This window comes from Triticum dicoccoides, chromosome 1A, assembly GCF_002162155.2.
Source record: "Triticum dicoccoides isolate Atlit2015 ecotype Zavitan chromosome 1A, WEW_v2.0, whole genome shotgun sequence".
Classification (NCBI taxonomy): Eukaryota; Viridiplantae; Streptophyta; class Magnoliopsida; order Poales; family Poaceae; genus Triticum; species Triticum dicoccoides.
In genome coordinates, this window is record NC_041380.1 from 543,978,889 (window position 1) to 544,000,252 (window position 21,364).

Consider the following 21,364-nt stretch of genomic DNA (forward strand, 5'->3'; position numbering starts at 1 on the left):
GCCCTTTGGGCTGCTGAAAAGAGGCCTTTGGTCCCGGTTGGTGGCACCAACCGGGACTAAAGGGGGGCATTGGTCACGGTTGGTGCCACGAACCGTGACTAATGCCTCTCTTTAGTCTCGGTTGGTGCCACCAACCGGGACCAAAGGCCTTGTGCTGCCCCGCACTTAAATGTTTAGTCCCACCTCGCTAGTTGAGAGGGAGCCGCACCTGTTTATAAGGTGCGGCGCGCCTTCCCTCTCGAGCTCCTTTCTAAAGCAGGCTTTCGGGCCTAACCGTGCAATGTGTGCCTGTGGGCCTACTAGGCCTCCAGCGGGCCTGAATCCTGGCCCATGGTAGTGTTTCTAGTCGTATTCAGGTCGTGGGTGCCCAGTAGGTGGCACTTTTTTTGTTTTTTTGTTTTTTTGTTTCTACTTACAACAAAATACTTATTGTTGCTATATTTAATTTTTTTTCCAGTTTTTTTGTTTTCTTTTCTGCATTATTTATTTTCTTTTGTTTTTTGCTTTATTTTTAATTCTTTTTGCTTTTAGTTTTAGAAAAATTATAAACTTTCCGTTAGTGCCATTAGTTTTCAAATTTGAAAACACTTTTTTGTTTTTTTGTTTTCTTTGTTACTTTATTTATTTTTATTTTGTTTCGACTTACAACAAAATACTTATTGTTGCTATTTTCATTTTTTTACATTTTTTTGTTTTGTTTTCTGTATTATTTATTTTCTTTTGTTTTTTGCTTTATTTTTTAGTTCTTTTTGCTTTTAGGTCAGCACAATTATAAACTTTCTGTTGCTTTATTTATTTTATTTTGTTTCTACTTACAACAAAATACTTATTGTTGCTATTTTTTCTAGTTTTTTTGTTTTGTTTTCTGCGTTATTTATTTTCTTTTGTTTTTTGCCTTAATTTTTAATTCTGTTTGCTTTTAGGTTAGCAAAATTATAAACTTTCTGTTAGTGCCATTAGTTTTAGAAAAATTATAAACTTTCTGTTAGTGTCATTAGTTTTCAAATTTGAATAGTTAAAATTTGAATTCTTTGAAAATTGTTTGAATCACAAGTTTGTGATTAACTTACTAAAAAATGAGAAAAGATGTGCTTATAGAGAAAATTCAACCTAAATTCCTAGTAAATTTCTATGAATTTCAGAGAAATTCACTATGAATTTAGGTTTAACTTTTCTCTATTAGGGCATCTATTTTCACTTTGAGAGGAGCTCAACAAGGCAGAGAGGGAAGGGCTTATAAACCGGTGTGAGCCCCCTTCGGTTGGCGAGGTGGGACTAAACTCTGCCCGCAATGAGGACCAACCCTTTAGTCCCGGCTTGTGGCACAAACCGAGACTAATGGCATGGGCCAGGGGCGAGGAGCAAAATTATAAACTTTCTGTTAGTGCCATTAGTTTTAGAAAGTTGAAAGTTGAGAGTTGGCATGGGTCAGGGACTAATGGTCATGGTATTACGAGGGCCGAACCATAAGACATGAAAGCATTTCAAATGAACTCTGAAAAAGTTGAAAGTTGGCATGGTATCATAATTTCACCCACATAGCATGTGCATGTACAAAACGGACAATGGTAGCATGTTCGTGTGTTACAAAGTTGGCATGGTATCATTGTTGGGGAACGTAGCAGAAATTCAAAATTTTCCTACGTGTCACCAAGATCTATCTATGGAGAGACCAGCAACGAGTAGAAAGACAGTGCATCTACATACCCTTGTAGATCGCTAAGCGGAAGCGTTCAAGAGAACGGGGTTGAAGGAGTCGTACTCGTCGTGATTCAAATCATCGATGATCAAGTGCCGAACGCACGGCACCTCCGCGTTCAACACACGTACAGCCCGGTGACGTCTCCCACGCATTGATCCAGCAAGGAGAGAGGGAGAGGTTGAGGAAGACTCCATCCAACAGCAGCACAACGGCGTGGTGGTGATGGAGGAGCGTGGCAATCCAGCAGGGCTTCGCCAAGCACCACGGGAGAGGAGGACGACTTGGGAGAGGGGGAGGGCTGCGCCAGAACTTCGTGTTTAGCTCCCATGTGCCTCCCCACTATATATAGGGGTGGAGGGGCTAGTTTCTTGCCCTCCAAGTCCATTGGGGCGTTGGCCAAGGTGGGAGGAAAGAAATCTCATTATTTCCTTCCCCACCGATTGTTATCCCCCCTTTTTAGGGATCTTGATCTTATCCCTTCGGGATATGATCTTATTCCTTCTAAGGGGGGATCTTGGTGCGCCTTGACCAGGGGTGTGGGGCCTTGCCCCCACTACCCACGTCCATGTGGGTCCCCCCATGCAGGTGGGCCCCACTCCGGAACCTTCTAGAACCTTCCCGGTACAATACCGAAAAATCCCGAACATTTTCCGGTGGCCAAAATAGGACTTCCCATATATAAATCTTTACCTCCAGACCATTCCGGAACTCCTCGTGACGTCCGGGATCTCATCCGGGACTCCGAACAACATTCGGTAACCACATACAAACTTCCTTTATAACCCTAGCGTCGTCGAACCTTAAGTGTGTAGACCCTACGGGTTCGGGAGACATGTAGACATGACCGAGACGTTCTCCGGTCAATAACCAACAGCGGGATCTGGATACCCATGATGGCTCCCACATGTTCCACGATGATCTCATCGGATGAACCACAATGTCAAGGACTTAATCAATCCCGTATTCAATTCCCTTTGTCTATCGGTATGTTACTTGCCCGAGATTCGATCGTCGGTATCCAATACCTTGTTCAATCTCGTTACCGGCAAGTCACTTTACTCGTTCCGTAACACATCATCCCGTGATCAACTCCTTGGTCACATTGCGCATATGATGATGTCCTACCGAGTGGGCCCAGAGATACCTCTCCGTTTACACGGAGTGACAAATCCCAGTCTCGATCCGCATAAAACAATAGATACTTTCGGAGATACCTGTAGTGCACCTTTATAGTCACCCAGTTACGTTGTGACGTTTGATACACCCAAAGCACTCCTACGGTATCCAGGATTTACACGCTCTCATGGTCGAAGGAAGAGATACTTGACATTGGCAAAGCTCTAGCAAATGAACTACACGATCTTTTGTGCTAGTCTTAGGATTGGGTCTTGTCCATCACATCATTCTCCTAATGATGTGATCCCGTTATCAACGACATCCAATGTCCATAGCCAGGAAACCATGACTATCTGTTGATCACAACGAGCTAGTCAACTAGAGGCTCACTAGGGACATATTGTGGTCTATGTATTCACACGTGTATTACGATTTCCGGATAATACAGTTATAGCATGAATAAAAGACAATTATCATGAACAAGGAAATATAATAATAATACTTTTATTATTGCCTCTAGGGCGTATTTCCAACAGTCTCCCACTTGCACTAGAGTCAATAATCTAGTTCACATCGCCATGTGATTAACACTCACAGGTCACATCGCCATGTGACTAATACCCAAGAGTTTACTAGAGTCAGTAGTCTAGTTCACATCACTATGTGATTAACACTCAATGAGTTTTATGTTTGATCATGTTTCTTGTGAGAGAGGTTTTAGTCAACGGGTCTGAACCTTTCAGATCCGTGTGTGCTTTACAAATCTCTATGTCATCTCCTAGATGCAGCTACCACGCTCTATTTGGAGCTATTCCAAACAACTGTTCTACTTGGAGCTATTCTAAATTATTGCTCCATTATATGTATCCGGTCTCTCTACTCAGAGCTATCCGGATAGGTGTCAAGCTTGCATCGTCGTAACCTTTACGACGAACTCTTTTACCACCTCCATAATCGAGAAAATTCCTTAGTCCACTAGTTACTAAGGATAACTTTGACCGCTGTCCTGTGAGCCATTCTTGGATCACTCTTGTACCCCTTGACTGACTCGTGGCAAGGCACACTTCAGGTGCGGTACACAGCATAGCATACTGAAGAGCCTACGTCTTAAGCATAGGGGACGACCTTCGTCCTTTCTCTCTATTCTGCCGTGGTCGAGCTTTAAGTCTTAACTTCGTACCTTACAACTCAGGCAAGAACTCCTTCTTTGACTGGTCCATCTTGAACACCTTCAAGATCATGTCAAGGTATGTGCTCATTTGAAAGTATTATTAAGCATTTTGATCTATCCTTATAGATCTTGATGCTCAATGTTCAAGTAGCTTAATCCAGGCTTTCCATTGAAAAACACTTTCAAAATAACCCTATATGCTTTCCAGAAATTCTACGTCATTTCTGATCAACAATATGTCAACAACATATACTCATCAGAAATTCTATAGTCCTCCCACTCACTTCTTTGGAAATACAAGTTTCTCATAAACTTTGTACAAACCCAAAATCTTTGATCATCTCATCAAAGCGTACATTTCAACTCCGAGATGCTTACTCCAGTCCTTAGAAGGATCGCTGGAGCTAGCATACCTTTTAGCATCCTTAGGATCGACAAAACTTTTCTGATTGTATTGCATACAACCTTTCCTTACGAAAACTGGTAAGGAAACTTGTCTTGACATCCATCTGCCAGATTTCATAAATGCAGCTAATGCTAACATGATTCCGACGGACTTTAAGCATCGCTACGAGTGAGAAAATCTCATCGTAGTGAACTCCTTGAACTTGTCGGAAAACACTTCGCCACAAGTCGAGCTTCATAGATGGTGACATTACCATCCACGTCCGTCTTCTTCTTAAAAGATCCATTTATCTCAATGGATTGCCGATCATCGGGCAACTCCATCAAAGTCCATGCTTTGTTCTGATATATGGATACTATCTCGGATTTCATGGCTTCTAACCATTTGTCGGAATTCGGGCCCACCATCGCTTCTCCATAGCTCGTAGGTTCATTGTTGTCTAGCAACATGACCTTCAAGACAGGATTACGTACCACTCTGAAGTAGTACGCATCCTTGTCATCCCACGAGGTTTGGTAGTGACTTGATCCGAAGTTTCATGATCAATATCATAAGCTTCCACTTCAATTGGTGTAGGTGCCACAGGAACAAATTCCTGTGCCCTGCCACACACTAGTTGAAGAGACGGTTCAATAACCTCATCAAGTCTCCACCATCCTCCCACTCAATTCTTTCAAGACAAACTTTTCCTCGAGAAAGTACCTGATTCTAGAAACAATCCCTTATTGCTTTCGGATCTGAGACAGGAGGTATACCCAACTATTTTGGGTGTCCTATGAAGATGCATTTTATCCGCTTTGGGTTCGAGCTTATCAATCCTGAAACTTTTTCACATAAGCGTTGCAGCCTCAAACCTTTAAGAAACGACAACTTAGGTTTCTCTAAACCATAATTCATACGGTGTCATCTCAACGGAATTACGTGGTGCCCTATTTAAAGTGAATGTGGTTGTCTCTAATGCCTAACCCATGGACAATAGTGGTAATTCGATAAGAGACATCATGGTACGCACCATATCCAATAGGGTGCAACTATGATGTTCGGACACACCATCACACTATGGTGTTCCAGGCGGTATTAATTGCGAAACAATTTCCACAATGTCTTAATTGTGTGCCAAAACTCGTAACTTAGATATTCACATCATAGACATTTTATCCTCTTGTCACAATGATCTTCTACTTCACTCTGAAATTACTTGAACCATTCAATAATTCAGACTTGTATTTCATCAAGTAAATATTCTCAACATCTACTCGAATCATCTGTGAAGTAAGATCATAACGATATTCACTGCATGCCTCAGCACTCATTGGATTGGATACATCAAAATGTGTTACTTCCAACAAGTTGCTATCTTGTTCCATCTTACTGAAAACGAGGCTTTTCAGTCATCTTGCCCATGTGGTATGATTTGCATATCTCAAGTGATTCAAAATCAAGTGAGTCCAAATGATCCATCTGCATGGAGTTTCTTCATGCGTATACACCAATAGACATGGTTCGCATGTCTCAAACTTTTCTAAAACGAGTGAGTCCAAAGATCCATCAACATGGAGCTTCTTCATGCGTTTTATACCATTATGACTTACATGGCAGTGCCACAAGTAAGTGGTACTATCATTACTATCTTATATCTTTTGGCATGAAAATGTGTATCATTACGATCGAGATTCAATAAACCATTCCTTTAGGTGCAAGACCATTGAAGGTTTTATTCAAATAAATAGAGTAATCATTATTCTCCTTAAATGAATAACCGTATTGCGATAGACATAATCCAATCATGTCTATGCTCAACGCAAGCACCAAATGACAATTATTCAGGTTTAATACTAATCTTGATGGTAGAGGAAGAGTGCGATGTTTGATCACATCAAACTTGGAAACACTTCCAACACATATCGTCAGCTCACCTTTAGCTAGTCTCCGTTTATTCCGTAGCTCTTTATTTCAAGTTACTAACACTTAGCAACCGAACCGGTATCTTATACCCTGGTGCTACTAGGAGTACTAGTAAAGTACACATTAACATAATGTATATCCAATATACTTCTATCGACCTTGCGAGCCTTCTTATCTACCAAGTATCTAGGGTAATTCTGCTCTAGCGGCTATTCCCCTTATCACAGAAGCACTTAGTCTCGGGTTTGGGTTCAACCTCGGGTTTCTTCACTGGTGCAGCAGCTGATTTGCTGTTTCATGAAGTATCCCTTCTTGCCCTTGCTCTTCTTGAAACTAGTGGTTTCACCAACCATCAACAATTGATGCTCCTTCTTGATTTCTACTTTCGCGGTGTCAAACATCGTGAATACCTCAAGGATCATCATGTCTATCCCTGATATGTTATAGTTCATCACGAAGCTCTAGCAGCTTGGTGGCAATGACTTTGGAGAAACATCACCATCTTATCTGGAAGATCAACTCCCACTCGATTCAAGTGATTGTTGCACTCAGACAATCTGAGCACAAGCTCAACGATTGAGCTTTTCTCCCTTAGTTTGCAGGCTAAGAAAATCGTCGGAGGTCTCATACCTCTTGACGTGGGCACGAGCCTGAAATCCCAATTTCAGCCCTCGAAACATCTCATATGTTCCGCGACGTTTCGAAAAACGTCTTTGGTGCCTCAACTCTAAACCCTTTAACTGAACTATCACGTAGTTATCAAAACGTGTATGTCCGATGTACGCAACATCCACAAACGACGTTTGGGGTTCAGCACACTGAGCGGTGCATTAAGGACATAAGCTTTCTACTGTCCGCATAATTGCTACTGTCAACTTTCAACTATATTTTCTCTAGGAACATAACTAAAACAGTAGAACTATAGCGTGAACTACGACATAATTTGCAAAAGGTCTTTTGACTATGTTCAGGATAATTAAGTTCATCTTATGAACTCCCACTCAGATAGACATCCCTCTGGTCATCTAAGTGATCACATGATCCGAGTCAACTAGCCCGTGTCCGATCATCACGTGAGACGGACTAGTTAACGTCGGTGAACATCTTCATGTTGATCGTATCTACTATACGACTCATGCTCGACCTTTCGGTCTCCGTGTTCCGAGGCCATGTCTGCACATGCTAGGCTCGTCAAGTTAACCCTAAGTGTTTTTGCTGTGTAAAACTGTCTTACACCCGTTGTATGTGAACGTAAGAATCCATCACACCCGATCATCACGTGGTGCTTAGAAGCGACGAACTGTAGCAACGGTGCACAGTTAGGGGAGAACACTTCTTGAAATTTTGTAAGGGATCATCTTATTTACTACCGTCGTCCTAAGTAAACAAGATGCATAAACATGATAAACATCACATGCAATCAAATAGTGTAGTGACATGATATGGCCAATATCATATAGCTCCTTTGATCTTCATCTTCGGGGCTCCATGATCATCTTGTCACCGGCATGACACCATGATCTCCATCATCGTGTCTTCATGAAGTTGTCACGCCAACGACTACTTCTACTTCTATGACTAACGCATTTAGCAATAAAGTAAAGTAGTTTACATGGCGTTCTTCAATGACACGCAGGTCATACAATAAATAAAGACAACTCCTATGGCTCCTGCCGGTTGTCATACTCATCGACATGCAAGTCGTGAATCCTATTACAAGAACATGATCAATCTCATACATCACATATTATTCACCACATTCTTGTTGGCCATATCACATCACAAAGCATACGCTGCAAAAACAAGTTAGACGTCCTCTAATTGTTGTTGCATGTTTTACGTGGCTGCTATGGGTTTCTAGTAAGAACGTTTCTTACCTACGCAAGACCACAACGTGATATGCCAATTGCTATTTACCCTTCATAAGGACCCTTTTCATCGAATCCGTTCCGACCAAAGTGGTAGAGACTGGCACCCGCTAGCCACCTTATGCACCAAGTGCATGTCAATCGGTGGAACCTGTCTCACGTAAGAGTACGTGTAAGGTCGGTCCGGGCCGCTTCATCCCACAATACCGTCGAAACAAGATTGGACTAGTAACGGTAAGCATATTGAACAACATCAACGCCCACAACTACTTTGTGTTCTACTCGTGCAAAGAATCTACGCAATAGACCTAGCTCTGATACCACTGTTGGGGAACGTAGCAGAAATTCAAAATTTTCCTACGTGTCACCAAGATCTATCTATGGAGAGACCAGCAACGAGTAGAAAGAGAGTGCATCTACATACCCTTGTAGATCGCTAAGCGGAAGCGTTCAAGAGAACGGGGTTGAAGGAGTCGTACTCGTCGTGATTCAAATCATCGATGATCAAGTGCCGAACGCACGGCACCTCCGCGTTCAACACACGTACAGCCCGGTGACGTCTCCCACGCCTTGATCCAGCAAGGAGAGAGGGAGAGGTTGAGGAAGACTCCATCCAACAGCAGCACAACGGCGTGGTGGTGATGGAGGAGCGTGGCAATCCAGCAGGGCTTCGCCAAGCACCACGGGAGAGGAGGACGACTTGGGAGAGGGGGAGGGTTGTGCCAGAACTTCGTGTTTAGCTCCCATGCGCCTCCCCACTATATATAGGGGTGGAGGGGCTAGTTTCTTGCCCTCCAAGTCCATTGGGGCGTTGGCCAAGGTGGGAGGAAAGAAATCTCATTATTTCCTTCCCCACCGATTGTTATCCCCCCTTTTTAGGGATCTTGATCTTATCCCTTCGGGATATGATCTTATTCCTTCTAAGGGGGGATCTTGGTGCGCCTTGACCAGGGGTGTGGGGCCTTGCCCCCACTACCCACGTCCATGTGGGTCCCCCCATGCAGGTGGGCCCCACTCCGGAACCTTCTAGCACCTTCCCGGTACAATACCAAAAAATCCTGAACATTTTCCGGTGGCCAAAATAGGACTTCCCATATATAAATCTTTACCTCCGGACCATTCCGGAACTCCTCGTGACGTCCGGGATCTCATCCGGGACTCCGAACAACATTCGGTAACCACATACAAACTTCCTTTATAACCCTAGCGTCATCGAACCTTAAGTGTGTAGACCCTACGGGTTCGGGAGACATGTAGACATGACCGAGACGTTCTCCGGTCAATAACCAACAGCGGGATCTGGATACCCATGATGGCTCCCACATGTTCCACGATGATCTCATCGGATGAACCACGATGTCAAGGACTTAATCAATCCCGTATTCAATTCCCTTTGTCTATCGGTATGTTACTTGCCCGAGATTCGATCGTCGGTATCCAATACCTTGTTCAATCTCGTTACCGGCAAGTCACTTTACTCGTTCTGTAACACATCATCCTGTGATCAACTCCTTGGTCACATTGCGCATATGATGATGTCTTACCGAGTGGGCCCAGAGATACCTCTCCATTTACACGGAGTGACAAATCCCAGTCTCGATCCGCATAAAACAATAGATACTTTCGGAGATACCTGTAGTGCACCTTTATAGTCACCCAGTTACGTTGTGACGTTTGATACACCCAAAGCACTCCTACGGTATCCAGGAGTTACACGCTCTCATGGTCGAAGGAAGAGATACTTGACATTGGCAAAGCTCTAGCAAATGAACTACACGATCTTTTGTGCTAGTCTTAGGATTGGGTCTTGTCCATCACATCATTCTCCTAATGATGTGATCCCGTTATCAACGACATCCAATGTCCATAGCCAGGAAACCATGACTATCTGTTGATCACAACGAGCTAGTCAACTAGAGGCTCACTAGGGACATATTGTGGTCTATGTATTCACACGTGTATTACGATTTCCGGATAATACAATTATAGCATGAATAAAAGACAATTATCATGAACAAGGAAATATAATAATAATACTTTTATTATTGCCTCTAGGGCATATTTCCAACAATCATCATAATAGTTGCGGGAGAAAGTCTTCACTTTTTCTTCGCTTATGTCATTTGCTTATTGCGCCGTAACCATGGATAATCTTCATTGTTTATCAGGATGCTTGGGTCAGCCTTGACATTGAAGGGAGGAATTTCATGAAACTTTTCATAATCTTCAGACATGTTTGTCTTGCCATCCACTCCCAGGATGTCCCTTTTTCCTGAAAGAACTATGTGGCGCTTTGGCTCATCGTATGATGTATTCGCTTCCTTATCTTTTCTTTTTCTCGGTTTGGTTGACATGTCCTTCACATAGATAACCTGTGCCACATCATTGGCTAGGACGAACGGTTCATCAGTGTACCCAAGATTTTTCAGATCCACTGTTGTCATTCCGTACTGTGGGTCTACCTGTACCCCGCCGCCTAACAGATTGACCCATTTGCACTTCAACAAAGGGACCTTAAAATAAGGTCCGTAGTCAAGTTCCCATATGTCCACTATGTAACCATAATATGTGTCCTTTCCGCTCTCGGTTGCTGCATCAAAGCGGACACCGCTGTTTTGGTTGGTGCTCTTTTGATCTTGGGCGATCGTGTAAAATGTATTCCCATTTATCTCGTATCCTTTGTAAGTCAATACAGTCAAAGATGGTCCCCTGGACAACAAGTACAACTCATCACAAACAGTGTTGTCACCTCTGAGACGTGTTTCCAACCAACTGCTGAAAGTCCTGATGTGTTCACAAGTAATCCAGTCGTCGCACTGCTCCGGGTGTTTGGAGCGCAGACTGTTCTTGTGTTCATCGACATACGGGGTCACCAAGGTAGAGTTCTGTAGAACTGTGTAGTTTGCTTGAGACCAAGAATATCCGTCCCTGCATATTATTGAGTCTCTTCCAAGAGTGCCTTTTCCGGTCAGTCTCCCCTCATACCGCGATTTAGGGAGACCTATCTTCTTAAGGCCAGGAATGAAGTCAACACAAAACCCGATAACATCCTCTGTTTGATGGCCCATGGAGATGCTTCCTTCTGGCCTAGCGCGGTTACGGACATATTTCTTTAGGACTCCCATGAACCTCTCAAAGGGCAACATATTGTGTAGAAATACGGTCCCTAGGATGACAATCTCGTCGACTAGATGAACTAGGACGTGCATCATGATATTGAAGAAGGATGGTGGGAACACCAGCTCGAAACTGACAAGACATTGCGCCACATCACTCCTTAGCCTTGGTACGATTTCGAGATCGATCACCTTCTGAGAGATTGCATTGAGGAATGCACATAGCTTCTCAATGGCTAATCAGACGTTTTTCGGTAGAAGCCCCCTCAATGCAACCGGAAGCAGTTTCATCATAATCACGTGGCAGTCATGAGACTTTAGGTTCTGAAACTTTTTCTCTGGCATATTTATTATTCCCTTTATATTCGATGAGAAGCCAGTCGTGACCTTCATACTGAGCAGGCATTCAAAGAAGATTTCTTTCTCTTCTTTCATAAGAGCGTAGCTGGCAAGACCTTTATACTGCTTCGGAGGCAATGCCGTCTTTTTCGTGCAAACGTTGCAGGTCCTCCCGTGCCTCAGGTGTATCTTTTGTCTTCCCATACACGCCCAAGAAGCCTAGCAGGTTCACGCAAAGGTTCTTCGTCATGTGCATCACGTCGATTGAGGAGCGGACCTCTAGGTCTTTCCAGTAGGGTAGGTCCCAAAATATAGATTTCTTCTTCCACATGGGTACGTGTCCCTCAGCGTCATTCGGAACAGCTAGTCCATCGGGACCCTTTCTAAAGATTACGTAGTGTAAATCATTGACCATAGCAAGCACGTGATCACCAGTGCGCATGGCAGACTTCTTCCGGTGATCTGCCTCGCCGTTGAAATGCTTGCCTTTCTTTCGACATTGATGGTTGGTCGGAAGAAATCGACGATGGCCCAGGTACACATTCTTCCTGCATTTGTCCAGGTATATACTTCAGTGTCATCTAAACAGTACGTGCATGCGTGGTATCCTTTCTTTGTCTGTCCTGAAAGGTTACTGAGAGCGGGCCAATCGTTGATGGTCACGAACAGCAACGCCTTAAGGTTAAATTCCTCCTGTCTGTGCTCATCCCACGTACGTACACCATTTCCATTCCACAGCTGTAAAAGTTTTTCAACTAATGGCCTTAGGTACACATCAATTTCGTTGCCGGGTTGCTTAGGGCCTTGGATGAGAACTGGCATCATAATGAACTTCCGCTTCATGCACATCCAAGGAGGAAGGTTATACATACATAGAGTCACGGGCCAGGTGCTGTGATTGCTGCTCTGCTCCCCGAAAGGATTAATGCCATCCACGCTTAAAGAAAACCATACATTCCTTGGGTCCTTTGCAAACTCATCCCAGTACTTTCTCTCGATTTTTCTCCACTGCGACCCGTCAGCGGGTGCTCTCAACTTCCCATCTTTCTTTTGGTTCTCACTGTGCCATCGCATCAACTTGGCATGCTCTTCGTTTCTGAACAGACGTTTCAACCGTGGTATTATAGGAGCATACCACATCACCTTCGCAAAAACCCTCTTCCTGGGGGGCTCGCCGTCAACATCACCAGGGTCATCTCGTCTGATCTTATACCGCAATGCACCGCATACCGGGCATGCATTCAGATCCTTGTATGCACCGCGGTAGAGGATGCAGTCATTAGGGCATGCATGTATCTTCTCCACCTCCAATCCTAGAGGGCATACGACCTTCTTTGCTGCGTATGTACTGTCGGGCAATTCGTTATCCTTTGGAAGCTTCTTCTTCAATATTTTCAGTAGCTTCTCAAATACTTTGTCAGCCACAACATTCTCTGCCCTCTACTGCAGCAATTCTAGTACGGTACCGAGCTTTGTGTTTCCATCTTCGCAATTGGGGTATAACCCTAACATGCGATCGAACTTCAGCTTCTCCTTTTGACTTTCGCATTGCGTCCTTGCATCGACAATGACCCGGCGGAGATCATCATCATCGGGCACATCGTCTGGTTCCTCTTGATCTTCAGCAGCTTCACCCGTTGCAGCATCATTGGGCACATCGTCTGGTTCCTCTTGATCTTCACCAGCTCCCCCTGTTGCAGCATCACCATATTCAGGGGGCACATAGTTGTCATCGTACTCTTCTTCTTTGCTGTCTTCCATCATAACCCCTATTTCTCCGTGCCTCGTCCAAACATTATAGTGTGGCATGAAACCCTTGTAAAGCAGGTGGGAGTGAAAGATTTTCCGGTTAGAGTAAGACCTCGTATTCCCACATTCAGTGCATAGACAACACATAAAACCATTCTTCTTGTTTGCCTCAGCCGCATCGAGAAACTCATGCACGCCCTTAATGTACTCGCGAGTGTGTCTGTCGTACATCCATTGCCGGTTCATCTGCGTGCATTATATATAATTAAGTGTCCAAATTAATAAAAGTTCATCATCACATTAAACCAAAGTGCATACATAGTTCTCATCTAACAACATATAGCTTTCCAGAGCATCTAATTAATTAAATCATACATTGAAACTATGTAAAACATTTCAATGCGAAAACAAATGCGATCATAATCGCAACCAAGATAACAATTGATCCAATGGCATAATGATACCAAGCCTCGGTATGAATGACATATTTTCTAATCTTTCTAATCTTCAAGCGCATTGCATCCATCTTGATCTTGTGATCATCGACGACATCCGCAACATGCAACTCCAATATCATCTTCTTCTCCTCAATTTTTTTTTATTTTTTCCTTCAACAAATTGTTTTCTTCTTCAACTAAATTTAACCTCTCGACAATAGGGTCGGTTGGCATTTCCGATTCACATACATCCTACATAAATAAAATATATGTCACGTTGGTCAGCATAATTTTCATAAACAATAAATGAACCAATAGTTATAAAGATAATATATATACCACATCCGATTCATAGACAGGATGAGGGCCGACGGGGGCAGATACCAAAACCATAGCACTATATAAGATGCAATAATAAAAGTAAGAAAATAATACAAGTATCTATGTAAACATACAAGTAAGAATATTTTTCCTTTCAGAAAGAAGATAAGAACAAGAGGCTCACCAAGGTGGTGCCGGCGATGAGCTCGCGCGGGTGATCGACGGCGGTGAAGATGGGGACGGGGCGTGACGGACCGCTAAACCTAGACAAATATTATGGAAAATGGAGCTTGGAGGTCGAGCTTGGAGAGGAGAAAGCTTAAGTAGTGTGGCTCGGGCATTCCATCGAACACCTTGTGTGCATAGGAGGTGAGCTAGAGCACCACCAAGCCCTCTACCCCTCGGCCAGAGAAAAACAGAGCACTGGGGTGCTCTGCTCGCGAGCGAGGGGTATATATAGGCACCTCATTGGTCCCGGTTGGTGACTTGAGCCAGGACTAAAGGGGAGCCTTTGGTCCCGGTTCAAGCCACCAACCGGGACCAATGGTGGTGGGCCAGGAGCGAGGCCCCCGGTTGGTGGGATGAACTGGGACCAATGGCCCACGTGGCCCAGCCGGCCCCCTGGGCTCACGAACCGGGACCATTGGTCCCGGTTCTGGACTGAACCGAGACTAATGGGCTGACCCGGCCTGGACCAAAACCCTGTTTTCTACTAGTGGGTGTTCCTCAAAAAAATAATGATATGTAGTCTGAAGTTTAAATTTTGAAAGTAAGACCTCGAAATTATGCTTTAAAATTGGGCCACCCCTATTGTTTGTTAGTAATGGACAACCATCGTTAGTTGGCTACAAATTCTATATCTGTAGACCTTAATTAGGCCATTTTTGATATATAGTACTCCCTCCGTTTCATGATGTTGTGCGTATAGATTTTTTTTGTAAGTCAAACTTTGTAAACTTTGACCATGATTTGAGAGAATTATTTGGAATAGCAAATGTATATCATTAGATACATCATGAGATAAATATTCATATTGTATATGTTTGGTATTCCAGATATCGATAATTTTCTCCATAATTTGGTCAAAGTTTACTAATTTTCTTCATAAATTTGGTCAAAGTTTACTAAGTTTGACCTTTCAGAAAATCTATTTGCACTACATTATAGAACCGAGGGAGTAGGTATCAGTAAGGTTGGTACCCTTATGCTTTAAAACTTGTACCATACACACCCAAGGCCATCAACAAACATGTGCGAGGTGTACGACCGCACCGGTACCCAAAATTGTTCGGCCTCAAATCCTACTCCTGTAATATATATGTGCAAGAGATCTTGTAGGAATTGCAATGCCACCATGCAGAAATTCAGCTGCGTTCACCTGTCGCCACCAAAAAGTTTTTTTTTTGCGGGTGATAAATTGTATTAATCAAATCATAGTGTCCATACAATCAGCGAGAGCTAGCTCAACAACACTATCTGGACCAGAACTAACCCAAGTTATGGTTCATCCTTCTATTCTAGCAAAACTAGCTAAGCTTGCACTAACTTTATTCTGAGAGCGATTTACATGAGTAGTACAAGAGTCACGAATTCCCAAAAGGTACTTGATCTCCTTAACTATCGAAGTATAAACCGATCTGTCCAAATCCCTCGATTGGATCAGTTTGACTGCAATAATAGAGTCCATCTTAACAATGATAGGTAAGTCACTCCTCGTAAGTGCAAATGATAGCCCTTTCATGCACACACACAATTCGGCTTCCAACGCATCCCGACACGAAAATAATTGTCTGCAAGATGAGAGATAATACTTCCTTTATCATTGCGAAGCACCATACCAGCACATGCTTCATGATCCTCAGAATAATAGCCATCCACGTTCAACTTAACCCACCCAACAGTACGGGAACACCACTTGGCCGGTACAGCAGCAGCTAATCTCTCACGTGGCCTGACTGTTTCAATATCATATACAACAATAGAGTTGCCTTTCTATGGATCAGGTGAGAGATCTACCTTTATACCAATCAAAGAGTCAAGGTAGCTGGCTAGGAACCTTCTGGATACTTCCATACTTCCAGATTGATTCATTGCTGCAAGGATTCAACTCCAAGCTCCAAAATTTCTATCAGATTTACACATTGTAGCAAGGATTCAAGGTCAGATTTTCTTCCTTTAGTCCCCATTATGCATTTCGCACGGGTCCCTCCGATTTCTAGAGACGGCCCTCGACACACCTACTTGGCATGGTCTCACGATAGTTGATATTATATGACAAATCTAGTAATATCATTTGCGCATGATATGTATTTTAAAGCAAGATATGCATAGAAGAATAAAGTAGCATTACAAATTTGCTCTTTCATTGATGATACAACATCATCAAATTCTTGTTCTTAAAGGGAAACTTGTAGAGGATATGTGGAGAGAACAAATTATCCATGTCATCTCCTCACCTCGCAACCGGACCAGTAGTCATGGTTGGGACCCTGCCTAAATGATCCATGTCTACAACATTGATACGACTCACACCAGCAGACTGATTAGTGGTGTAACCATCATAACTTGTGACTGAGTCGCTGCTCCCCACTGTGTGAAACATGGCGTTTGACCTGCCACCCCTGCGGCACATAGTCTCAAGCTCAAGACACTCTTTCAGCTGCGCCACTACCTCGGTCATTGTGGGCCGTTGCATTGGTGTTTGTGCAGTGCACTTAAGAGCAATGTCCGCTGCTTTCCAGACACCATTGATGTCGTGCTCTCCCCGCATGCGTGCGTCCACCACGCCCTCTATGTTGCCCTGTGAAAGGCATTTCTGCGCCCACTCGGTGATGCTTATAGGTTCTGGATCATTCAAGATGTGAGGTCGGCCCGTGACTATTTCCAACAGCACTACTCCGAAACTATATACGTCGCTCTTATTAGTCAGCTGCAATGTTGCTACATACCTACAAAAGTGTGAAACGCATTGTGAGTTGAGTTCCAAAAAAAGAAATGTTTGGCACATCTCCTATAAATGGATGACTTGTCATGATCATTGATCTTAGGACAAAAGGTACAACATAGTGAATTGTACTACCTTTTTGGACAACTATATAATTATACTAGTTCTGCTATTAGGAAGTGGCAAGATGTTGTTATAGCATAATAAGCAAGGATTAAGAACGGTGCACTTACTCAGGGGCAAGGTAACCACGCGTGCCGACCAACCTGGCTGTGGACACATGGGTATCACAATCGCGATTGAAAGCCTTGAGTAGGCCAAAATCGGCAATCTTGGCCTCAAGGTTGGCATTCAGCAAAATGTTGGATGTCTTCACATCCCTATGAATGAGGGGTGGATTGCACCCCTTGTGTAGATACTCAAGCCCTGCGTGCATCCACATCACATCATTATCCAACCATGTAGTTTGAGCTTGCTATGGTGAAAAGTCATGAAGAAATTCTGGATTTATAAGCTTACCTTGTGCAGATTCCAAGGCAATACGAAGTCTCTGTCCCCAGGTTAAAGTTTTGTCGCTCCCTGTAGAAACATTGTCGGATGGATTAAATGTTTGTTACATATTCCTTCAACTTTTGAGTCATTGGGATCTTAGAGAGTTCTCAGTTGAAAAAGTACTAATGTTCTTCAAGTGTGCACACTTGAGAAATTTACATACCTCTAAGATGTTCATGTAGAGCTCCTTCAGACATGTACTCGTACACAAGGGCCATGTGTTCTTTGTCGTTGCAGTAGCCAACCATGGTTACAAGATGTTTGTGATGAATCTTAGCTAAGGTCTGAGCCTGAACCAGCAAGGATCAATGCATTAACAACTCGAGCAGAAAACATGCATGGTTTCCTATGGCATATACTTTAGCAAAACTTACCTCGACGAGGAACTCTTGTACACCTTGAGCAGATGACTCAGACCGAAGCTTAACAGCCACCTGGGTGCCATCCTCCAAGAATCCATCATAGACTTTTCCAAACCCTCCTTGGCCGATCACTCGCTGGAAGTTGTTTGTTATGGCCTCCAGTTCCTTGTACGTGAACCGGCGATTGTCAAGTCGTAATGAGCTGTCATTGTTTCTGTTCCGAGAGTGCGATGGGATAAAGCGCATCTCGTTCTGAGGCTTAACACTGTTGCTTGTTCTTCCTTTATAAACCAAGCACGTTAACCGATGTCCCTTAATCACACATACTTATATTCAGGCATAAAAACTTTTATGTTTCAGACAAGTCTCTCACCTTGCCTTCTCCTTCGCATGCAAATGAGCAGCACAGAAAACAACAAAATCACCAGTATTGCAACTATTGGAATGGCAACATATACGGGAACCATAGAATTGCTCTTCCTCTTCGGAGGCACACAGGGATTGCCATTGCTGCAGAGGTCCGGATTGTTACCATATCTAGCAAAATAAAGTATGAGAAAGTTGATATATAGATCCACATTCTTAACAACCAATGCCTGCCTTTAGCTAAGACAGTGAAAATCAAGTCAAAAATAATTCCAGAAAATTCAGATACTAGTGGGGGACTAACCTGAGAGTTAGGAAGCCATCTTGACTTCTTTTCAGGAGCCTGGAAGGAATTTCTCCGGTAAGCCAATTTCCTGTCAAATCACTAGAAGAGACAAAATGGATTTTGGTGTCAGAACAAATGATGATTGAATTGTGAGAGTACATTTTGTCTCAAATTCAACCATATAAAGTGTTATCAGTTTATCACCTATCAATTTGAATACTTATTCATGTATTCAAAGTCAAAGTTTCATAAGTTTGACTGCATATACATTTTAGGACACCATCAGTTTTACAATACATATAAGGCAATAACTAGCTGTAAAACTGCGAGAGATTTAGTTACTTACAGAAGTGCAAGCGACGGAGATTGTGAAAGACTGTCAGGAATGGAGCCCGTCAGATTATTGCGTGACAAATCCCTGACAATCAGTGAGGTCCCACATAAACCACTTAATTACTCAAAAAAAGAAAGAAACATCCAATGTGTAATAATTTGATGGTCTTTTGCTTACAGGTACTCTAATCCTCTGAGATCCCCCAAAGAACACGAGATGTTGCCACTCAGACCCATAGAAGATAGGTTCCTGCAGTGTATATATGTGTATGTGTATACATCAGTTCAGATAATTCCTAGTATGCACTGAACAATCTTTTCATAAAAAGTTAACGCACAAGCCTGTGACAGTTGGTGGGCTGGAGACAGCATAGCTACAACTCAATCCATCCCACACAAATTTTCTCGGCACACAAGGATCCCCCATCCAGTTCTTTTTCACCCGGTACTTGGCTCTGATCGCCGTAAGGGCAGAAACTGTTGCATTTCTCACCAGCAACACACAAAGCTCTTATCAGCGATCTAAAAAATCAGTTTAAATATACTACTAGTTGCTAGGTCCTAGCTGTACATGACCAATTTTGTTTTCTGAAAATAGTAACTGGTTACCATCCTGGGTTGCCGTGGCTGTGCCGGTGGTAGGGAGGACCAAGAAGACCTCGACGGCGTTAATGATCGGTGGAAGCGTTGAGATCGCGGTGGCATTCAGCGAGATGTTGTACTGGTCAAAGCCATGGTACGGTTTGTCGTTGTAGATGGCAGCGGTTACGAGGTACCGTGGCGACATGACGAGAGGGTACAGGAGCTTGCCATTCATGGTGATGTAGAACTCGCGCACCTTGCTGTTGCTCTCAAGCTCTGCGAAGTACAACATGCAAATATACCTCGGGATGGGATTGTAAGCGTTCGGCTTCGCGTTCCAGGAGAACCGGATGGGGGCAGAGGAGTTGAGAGGCTTGATGGCGGTCTGCATCACAGCAGATGGCACTTCGAAGCCATCGACTTTTATCACACTGTTGGTTGTTGAGATCTCTGACCACTCTGTAGGGTCGCTCGACGGGGGCCATAACCGGTCGTAAGGATCATCTGGGTACCTGTATCAACGAATGCAAGGAGAATGCATGCCTGAATTTTACTACAAAATTTACAAGTCATCTGTCACCATTTCTACTTCTAGCTAGTATAACTCTTTTTTTTTGCAATGATTTATCCCCATCACGATGACTAGCTAGTATAACTCAGTTTCGTTTATGTTTCCATCGGAATGATTTTGAACCTGTGTTTTGTAATGATAGTGGAATCCGGCCATACGTGAGTACGCTTGAAAACAAATTGATATTATTTCAATGTAAGCACGTGCTTAATTACCTGACACCCTTGCCGCCAAAGCTGGACCTGATGGCAAGAACCAGGCCCTGCGTCGCGTTAGCCTGTGGGTAGAGTGCACTCTTGAGGGGCCCTAGGCTCAGGCTGGAGATGAACGGCGTCCCAGAGCCGGTGTTCACCAGGCACACCTGCAGGGAGCCGCCTGGGACAACAGCGATGACTTCCGTCATCATCGTCGCGCCTGGGTCTGAAATGTTCATCGTCTTCCAGTAGTTAACCCCGAGGTGGAGGTCGAAGATGGGCGGCACGCCAAGACCGTCGTAGTTTCCATACATGAACATGGCGCGCACGAGATATTTTTGCCCTGCCGACACGAGTGGACGGAGCGTGTAGCAGTTGCGCACACCGGTGGGAAGCTACGCAAGGTGTGCCAGCCCGAGTCCATCGTCGGGGTGATGTACTCGGCGGAAATGTTGTGGTTAGTGCCTGCATCGGTGAAGCCACTATCCCCGGTGTACCGCAGCTTTGTCGTGTCGTCCACGTAGCCGGCGGCATTCTCCGGCAGGCCACAGTCTATGCTTACGAAACCTGCATACACACCCGCCAGCAATAAGCAGTGGCCGAGATTGATTTGATGAAGCAGTTGCTATTGACATGCATGGCCTTAAGCCTCGCTCTAGTGAGTGAGCTTACCAGCTAACTTGTCGATCTGGCCATGGACGTGAAGAACGCTGCTGCTTGCGGCGAGACCGACAAGAAGCAAGAGCCACCGGGCCGCCATTGCTCTTGCTCCCGGCGACGACCCCTGATCCATCGCAAGCTCACGCGCGCAGCCGGCCAGCAGCTGACGACAGCACTATCTAGTACTAGAACTTACGTACACGTACTGGGTAGACATGCACGAGATCATCTAACTCGATCTTGCAACTCATATATAGGATTAATCAGTGAAACACCACATGTCCACATGCCAATATGTTCACATAAGTTTACACGGTTCCTTTAGAAATAGTACTCGAAGCTGGCAAGCCTACTCGATCAGTTGGGGCAGAGATGCGTAGATCA

General features: G+C 43.9%; 1 pseudogene; it reads right to left on the reverse strand.

Annotated features, from left to right (window-relative positions):
* Positions 1-16,582: 16,582 nt before the first annotated feature.
* Positions 16,583-21,080, reverse strand: LOC119354850 (annotated as a pseudogene).
* Positions 21,081-21,364: the final 284 nt, after the last annotated feature.